Consider the following 8,667-nt stretch of genomic DNA (forward strand, 5'->3'; position numbering starts at 1 on the left):
AGTATCATATGCATGAAACTAGAATATGATACTCCCCACTATGCGTAGCCTAACCGCCAGCGCCCCGCATGCATGTCCCGCCCCCACTCCCGGCCTTCCCTCGTGATCACGCCCGCGGACCCCACCCACTTCGGATCGATCGGGATCTCCCCGCTCGACTCCCTCCACCCCGCGGGCCAGCCCCCCTTCCTCGATTGACACGCGCGCCCACTTTTTCCCACACCATGCTGCCACGTCTACTTGTCTCCCCTACTCACCCGCAGCTACCACCCCGTATGGTCCCGATTTCACCACCTGCCAACCCACATCCGATGCGGACATGAGGCAAAACCGGTTATGCCATGCCCAAGAAAATTCTTGATCTTCATGTTAGTGACGCCCCCTCCCCTATTCCTTCATCGTACCGTGCAGCACTTAAGGACCCGAACTGGCACGCCGCAATGCTTGATGAGTTTAATGCGCTAATTCAGAATGCTACGTGGTCTTTGGTTCCTTATCCTGCAGGTGTTAACGTGGTGACCGGCAAGTGGATTTTTCGTCACAAACTTCACCCCGACGGTACCTTGGCGCGGTACAAAGCTCGCTGGGTGGCACACGGCTTCACATAGCAGCCGGGCGTCGACTATGGGGAGAAATTTAGCCCTGTGGTCAAACCGGCGACTATACGGGTCGTTCTCAGCATCGCGACGACTAACGCTTGGCCTATTCGCAAGATGGACGTCAAGAACGACTTTCTTCATGGCGATCTCACTGAGACCGTCTACTGCCAGCAGCCCGCCGGCTTCACGGATGCCTCATTTCCCGCGCATGTTTGTCGCCTCAACAAGTCCCTCTATGGGCTTAAGCAGACGCCACACAATTGGTTCCTTCGGTTCACCCGTTTCCTTCATTCACTTGGATTTCTGTGGTCCAAGTGTGACATGTCGCTCTTCATCTTGCGTCGTGGCACCTCTCTCGCGTACTTGCTCGTCTATGTCAATGACATCATCCTCACTGCCAGTACCACCGCTCTCCTCCAGTCGCTTGTCCCCTCTCTCTCCGGTGAGTTTTCCATGAGTGACCTCGGTGACATCCATCACTTCCTCGGCGTTAATGTCCATCGCTCCACCACCGGTCTTTTCCTGTCGCAGGAACAGTACGCTCTTGAGATATTGGATAGGGCTAACATGCTTAAATGCAAGCCCATCTCCGCCCCCGTCGACACTGTAGTAAGTTGTCTGGCACTGATGGGGTTCCCTATTCCGATCCCAAACACTACCGCCGTCTTGCCGGTGCCCTACAGTATCTCACACTCACGAGGCTGGATATCTCTTATGCCGTGCAGCAGCTCTGTCTCGTCATGCATGCTCCTTTTGATAGTCACTACCAGCTGCTTAAGCGTGTCTTATGCTACATCGGTGGCACGACTCACTATGGGCTTCAGCTCTACCGCTCCTCCTCACACGATCTCCTCGCGTATAGTGATGCTGATTGGGCCGGATGCCCTGACACTCAGTGATCTACCTCGGGCTTCTGTGTGTTTCTCGGTGCCAACATGGTCTCTTGGTCATCCAAGCGACAACACACAGTGTCCCGCTCCAGCGCCGAGGCCGAGTACCGTGCAGTTGCCAACTGTGTGCCCGAGTCGTGCTGGCTTTGGCAACTCCTCAGCGAGCTTCATCATCCCCGTCATCGTGCCACGCTCGTCTACCGTGATAATGTTAGTGTTGTGTACCTTCCACCAACCCCGTACAACATCAGCACACCAAGCATGTGGAGATTGACTTGCACTTCGTCCATGACCGTGTGGCGCTCGGCGAAGTCAAGGTGTTACACGTCCCGACTACGTCAAAGTTTGCCGACGTCTTCACCAAGGGCTTGCCATCTTCAGTTTTTTGTGATTTTCACTCCAGTCTGAACGTCTTGTCGGGCGCTGTTCGGACTACCGGGGGGTGTTGAGCTGTCACATACACTGTAAAGTTTGGTTGTTGTATATATCTTTCTGTTGTAACAAGGTAGGCGTAGTCTTTAGGGATAGACCTACTCTAGTGCCACCATCCGGGACGTGCCCTGCATGTAGGGCTGGCTTTCTATATGCATGTGTAAACAGTTATGGAAATACAAGCGTGATTGATCGCTCAGTTCCCTGTTTTATTTGGTAGCAACTTTTTAGTAAAAGACAATCCAATGTTAGTTTCGCATAGAGGATAGAGCTGCCTATGATTGCTTATGTGATTGCTATGAGATTCATAACCTATGTTAGTTTCACTCCAAAGTTTGGCTTGGCTCATTACTATGTTGGAAGGTCATTACGGAGTCTTATTGCCTGCAGCTGGTAAATCTGCTAAAGATGGGGACCGCGAACAGGGCTGCAATTCTTCATGTTCTTATGTAAATCAGAAGCTGCTTTTGACATTGACAAGGCAGGTAGCCAAAGTTGTTGCATCCAAGAATTATGCATAAAACGATGCATCGCCATTTCCTGCTCTTGGTTGCATAGGTGGCATGTCCTTGGTTTGGAAGCACACCCTTGTACCTTATTATCATCTTATTTAGGTTGTCAAATTGATTCCTTCAGTGGATAGAATTTCATGCTCACTTTATTTGCATGCCACTGGACTGGAGGATTTGTTTTAGTAAACTATAGTTGACTAGATATTGGGACTGATTTTAATCTGAGGTAATATCACAACAACTTATTTCATATAATATTTGGGTAAACTTTCACTTTATTGTTTTCATCTAATATGTTGGGGCTATTTTTGACAAAAAGATATAAGATTATCATATATTTTTTTCAGAAATCTGAATGCAAACTTGTTGTACCTCTTTGTCTTCTGTTTTTCGTTTGAGTTATTGTCCCTTCCTCCACCTTGCTATCCTTTGCTTCCCAATAACGACTGTTTATACTATATAGCTGCAGTGAAGAATGACATATCAAGATTACTTACATACATATTGTCAGGCCACATAAGCCTCTTCGCCGACCACTCATTGGCCGGTAAATATTTCTATATCATGTTTTTTATGGTTGCTCCAGAACTGACTATTCGGTGATTATTCAGATTCAGGACCATCTTTCATGCTCCAACAATATTTTGCCTTTGATCTTCAAATCGATTAGTTGAAGGCATGACCGGATAATCTTCAGAGTAGGAGTCATCTTCATATGTCTCCTAGTTGGCAGCTCATGAAACTGATAATGTCACCTCCCATACTAGTACAGATCATGTCTGGTTGTCTCAGGCTCCGAATTTTTTGGAACCATGTAACCAGCAAGAAAGTACACTTGGTAACAAAATTTAGTATGCGGCTTGTTTGTAGTTTAGAAGGGCGGTTGTCGTACAATTGATGTGTATGCTTGTGATGTCTCAATGTAAAAGACGTGATGTTCTTACATGGAAGCATCTAAAGATCTTTGGTTCAGTTGCCAAACAACATCTGCTTCTCTGATACTTTTTTTAAGGAAAGAGACCACATCTGCTTCTCTGCTTATCTGATACAGTACTTCCTAATATTGTTGAGCTTTCCAACTGTGTGAAGAATCAATTTGAACTTTTTTTAATTTTTGCTAAAGTCAGCAATGAGCAATCACACAAAAGTAGATTAGCTGATACAAGAGCACAACTTGTCAAATTTCTTAGCTTGTTTAAAACAGAAGCTCGGTAGTACAGAGCAACCTGGAGTAGTAGTAGTGTAATATAGAACAGAGGAAAAGCGAGGTAGACGAACTAGCCTTGGGAGGTCATCTGATATATTTAGCTAGATTTGAAGGTTTGTTTTGCAAATGTACCAACAGCTCCCCTTGCAGATGCATCTTGCCCCTTGATTTCAAATCTAATGGCTCATAACCTGGTGGTGCACCTAGTGCATGAGTCCGTCCGTTTCATAGGATACGATCTCTTGTTGAGTTGGCATAGATCGAGATTAGGATTTGTCACTTCGAGTAATGGAGAGGTATCTCTGGGCCCTCTCAGTAATACACATCATAAACTTGCAAGCAAACAACTAAGGAGTTAGTCACGAGGTCATGTATTACGGAATGAGTAAAGAGACTTGCCGTTAACGAGATTGAAGTAGGTATGAAGATACCGACGATCGAATCTCGGGCAAGTAACATACCGATGGACAAAGGGAATTACGTATGATGTCATAATGGTTCGACCGATAAAGATCTTCGTAGAATATGTAGGAGCCAATATGAGCATTCAGGTTCCGCTATTGGTTATTGACCAGAGAGGTGTCTCGGTCATGTCTACATAAATCTTGAACCCGTAGGGTCCGCACGCTTAACGTTCGTTGACGATATAGTATTATATGAGTTATGTGATTTGGTGACCGAATGTTGTTCAGAGCCTCGGATGAGATCACGGACATGACGAGGAGTCTCTAAATGGCCGAGAGGTAAATATTGATATATAGGATGATGGTATTCGGACACTGGAAGTGTTCCGGAGGGTACCGGGTACATATCGGGTCACCGGAAGGGGATCCGGGCACCCCCGGCAAAAGATATGGGCCTTATGGGCCAAGAGGGGAAACGCACCAGCCACAAGGGGCTGGTGCGCCCCCATATGGGCCAGCCAAGGTGGAGAAGGAAAGGGGAAGGAGGAAAGGAAAGAAAGGGAATAGGATTTCCCCTTCCTTCCCCCTCCCCCCTCTTTCCTTCCCCCTCCGATATATGTGGCAGGGGGCGCGCGGCTTGGGAGGAGCCCAAGTAGGATTCAGTCCTACTTGGGGCGCCTCCTGGCCTCTCCCCACCCCCTCCCACCTATATATATGTGGGGGTGCCCCTAGCACACACTAGATAATTGCCTAGCTGTGTGCGGCGCCCCCCTCCACCGTTTACTCCCCCGATCATATTTTCGTAGTGCTTAGGCGAAGCCCTGCGGAGATCACTTCACCATCACCATCACCATGCCGTCGTGTTAATGGAACTCATCTAATACCTCGACATCTTGCTGGATCAAGAAGGCGAGGGACGTCACCGAGCTGAACGTGTGCATAACTTGGAGGTGCCGTACGTTCGGTACTCGATCGGTGGATCACGAAGAAAGTTCGACTAAATTAACCGCGTTGTGAAATGCTTCCGCTTACGGTCTATGAGGGTACGTAGACACACTCTCCCCCTCGTTTCTATGCATCTTCATGGATAGATCATTGCGTGTGCGTAGAATATTTTTTGTTTTTCCATATAACGATTCCCAACAGTGGTATCCGAGCCAGGTCTATGCGTAGATGATATGCACATGTAGAACACAAAGAGTTGTGGGTGGTGATAGTCATATTGCTTACCACCAACGTCTTATTTTGATTCGACGGTATTGTGGGATGAAGCACCCCGGACCAACCTTACATGTCCACGTACATGAGACCGGTTCCACCGACAGACATGCAACTAGTTTTGCATAAAGGTGGCTGGCGGGTGTCTGTTTCTCCTACTTTAGTTGAATCGAATTTGACTACGGCCGGTCCTTCACTAGTAGAAAAAGGGGCTTTTGTCCCAGTTGGTAAGGCCCTTTAGTCCCGGTTTTTGAACCGGGACTAAAGGGTCGTTACTAATGCCTCTCCCCTTTAGTCCCAGTTCTTACACGAACCGGGACTAAAGGGCGCGGCCACGTGGAGCTCCACCTTTAGTCCCGGTTGGTAACACCAACCGGGACTAAAGGGCGCGGCCACGTGGAGCTCCACCTTTAGTCCCGGTTGGTAACAGCAACCGGGACTAAAGGAAATTTTATGATTTTTTTTTGAATTTTTTTTATTTTTAAATTTCTGAATTATTTTAACCTCTAGTCTCTAATCACCACCCCTCATCACTGCTCCATTTATCCTCTAATCACCCCTCATCATTCCAAATCATCTAACTTCCCGAACGGTCACCCATCCTCCCACTCCCCCAGCCTGAGCACGCTTAACTTCCGGGTTCTATTCTCCCTCGTTTCCAAGTCTACACTTGTTGTTTTCCTGACAATAGTAAGATGTCAATCCTATTAACCTTCAGGAGTTTTGCTTGAGCATGAATTGACACATTTCACTGTTTGAGTTTGAAACTATTTTATTTAAAAACAATAATTATTTAGTAACACTAATATTTCTTGAATAATTAGTTTGACCATTGTTTGACCACAGTTCGACCAGATTTGACCAAAATTCAAAATAACTGAAATAATTATTTAGTAACACTAATATTCTAGAATAATTAGTTTGACCATTGTTTGACCACAGTTTGACCAGATTTGACCATATTTTTTCCAAAAAAAAATTGAAACTATATTTTTTTCTGTTACTAGTGGCGCACCTAGCAAATGGTGTGCCACTAGTAAGTTTGAAATTTTTTCGATTTTTTCCACTCTAGATCTTAAAAGCGCCGTAACTTTTTTCTGTTAGGTTTTTGAGGATTTTGAAAATGTTTAACGGGGTTCCCCCGAATAAATTCTTATGTAACTTTTCGAGTAGATGATTTTTCATATAAAAAACTTTTTAATCCGAGTTCGTATGCAAAAGTTATGCCCATTTTACAAATTCCAGAGAGATTTTGCAAATAAAGTCGAAATTCATATTTGTAAATTTTCCGAACAACTAGACCACATATCGCATGGGAAACTTATTTTATTTTATTTTTTGGACATTTCCATCATTTTCTTTTTTTTCTAAAACTGAAAAGGCGGTCCACAGGGGGGGGGGAGTTTGAAAATGGGACCTTTAGTACCGGTTCGTGCCATGAACCGGTACTAATGCCTCAAAGCCCATTAGTACTGGTTGGTGGCACCAACCGGGATGTTTAGTCCCGGTTCGTGACTGAACCGGGACTAATGTGAAAACTGCCCTGTGACCAAAGCCCTGTTTTCTACTAGTGCTTGAATAAGGTTAAAACAACAAACTTGACGAAACACCGTTGTGGTTTTATGCATAGGTAAGAACGGTTCTTGCTAGAAGTCCGTAGCAGCCACGAAGAACTTGCGATGAGACTTTCTCAATCGTAGCGATGCTAAGAGTCTGTTAGAATTATATTAGCAGTTACTGCATTATTTATGAAATCTTGCAGATAGGATGTCAAAACATTGTTTCCTCGACGATTTTCTTGAGGAAAGGTTGTATGTGATACAACCAGAAGGTTTTGTCAATCCTGAAAGATGCTAACAAGTATGCAAAGCTCCAGCAATCCTTCTAAGGATTGGAGTAAGCATCTCGGAGTTGGAATGAACGCTTTGATGAGATGATCAAAGATTCTGGGTTTATACAAAGTTCATGAGAAACTTGTATTTCCAAAGAAGTGAGTGGGAGCACTATAGAATTTTTTATGAGTATATGTTGTTAACATATTGTTGATCAGAAATGATGTAGAATTTCTGGAAAGCATCCAGGGTTATTTGAAAAGTGTTTTTAATGGAAAACCTGGATTAAGCTACCTGAACATTGAGCATCAAGATCTATAAGGATAGATCAAAAACGCTTAATAGTACTTTCAAATGAATACATGCCGTGACAAGATTTTGAAGGAGTTCAAAATAGATCAGCAAAGAAAGAGTTCTTGGCTGTGTTACAAGGTGTGAGTATTGAGTAAGACTCAAGACCTGACCACGGCAGAAGAAAGAGAAAGGACGAAGGTCGTCCCCTATGCTTTAGACGTAGGCTCTACAATATGCTATGCTGTGTACCGCACCTGAAGTGTGCCTTGCCATGAGTTACTCAAGGGGTACAATAGTGATCCAAGAAGGGATCACATGACAGCGGTCAAACTTATCCTTAGTATCTAGTGGACTAAGGAATTTTCTCGATTATGGAGGTGGAAAGGGGGTTCGTCGTAAAGGGTTACGTCGATGCAAACTTTGACACTAATCCGGATGACTCTCAGTAGTGAACCGGATTCGTATAGTAGAGCAGTTATTTGGAATAGCTCCAAGTAGCGCGTGGTAGCTGCATCTACAAGATGACATAGAGATTTGTAAAGCACACACGGATCTGAATGTTGCAGACCCGTTGACTAAAACCTCTCTCGTAAGCATAACATGATCAAACCCTAGAACTCATTGAGTGTTAATCACATGGTGATGTGAACTAGATTATTGACTCTAGTAAACTCTTGGGTATTAGTCACATGGCGATGTGAACTTTGAGTGTTAATCACATGGTGATGTGAACTAGATTATTGACTCTAGTGCAAGTGGGAGACAGTTGGAAATATGCCCTAGAGGCAATAATAAAATGGTTATTATTGTATTTCCTTGTTCATGATAATTGTCTGTTGTTAATGCTATAATTGTATTAACTGGAAACCGTAATGCATGTGTGAATACATAGACCACAACATGTCCCTAGTAAGCCTCTAGTTGACTAGCTCGTTGATCAATAGATGGTTATGGTTTCCTGACCATGGACATTGGATGTCATTGATAACGGGATCACGTCATTAGGAGAATGATGTGATGGACAAGACCCAATCCTAAGCATAGCACAAGATCGTGCAGTTCGTTTGCTAGAGCTTTTCTAATGTCAAGTATCATTTCCTTACACCATGAGATTGTGCAACTCCCGGATACCGTAGGAATGCTTTGGGTGTACCAAACGTCACAACGTAATTGGGTGGCTATAAAGGTACACTACAGGTATCTCCGAAAGTGTCTGTTGGGTTGGCACGAATCGAGACTGGGATTTGTCACTCCGTATGACGGAGAGGTATCTCTGGGC

The sequence above is a fragment of the Aegilops tauschii genome, chromosome 1, assembly GCF_002575655.3.
Source record: "Aegilops tauschii subsp. strangulata cultivar AL8/78 chromosome 1, Aet v6.0, whole genome shotgun sequence".
NCBI classification, from domain to species: Eukaryota; Viridiplantae; Streptophyta; class Magnoliopsida; order Poales; family Poaceae; genus Aegilops; species Aegilops tauschii.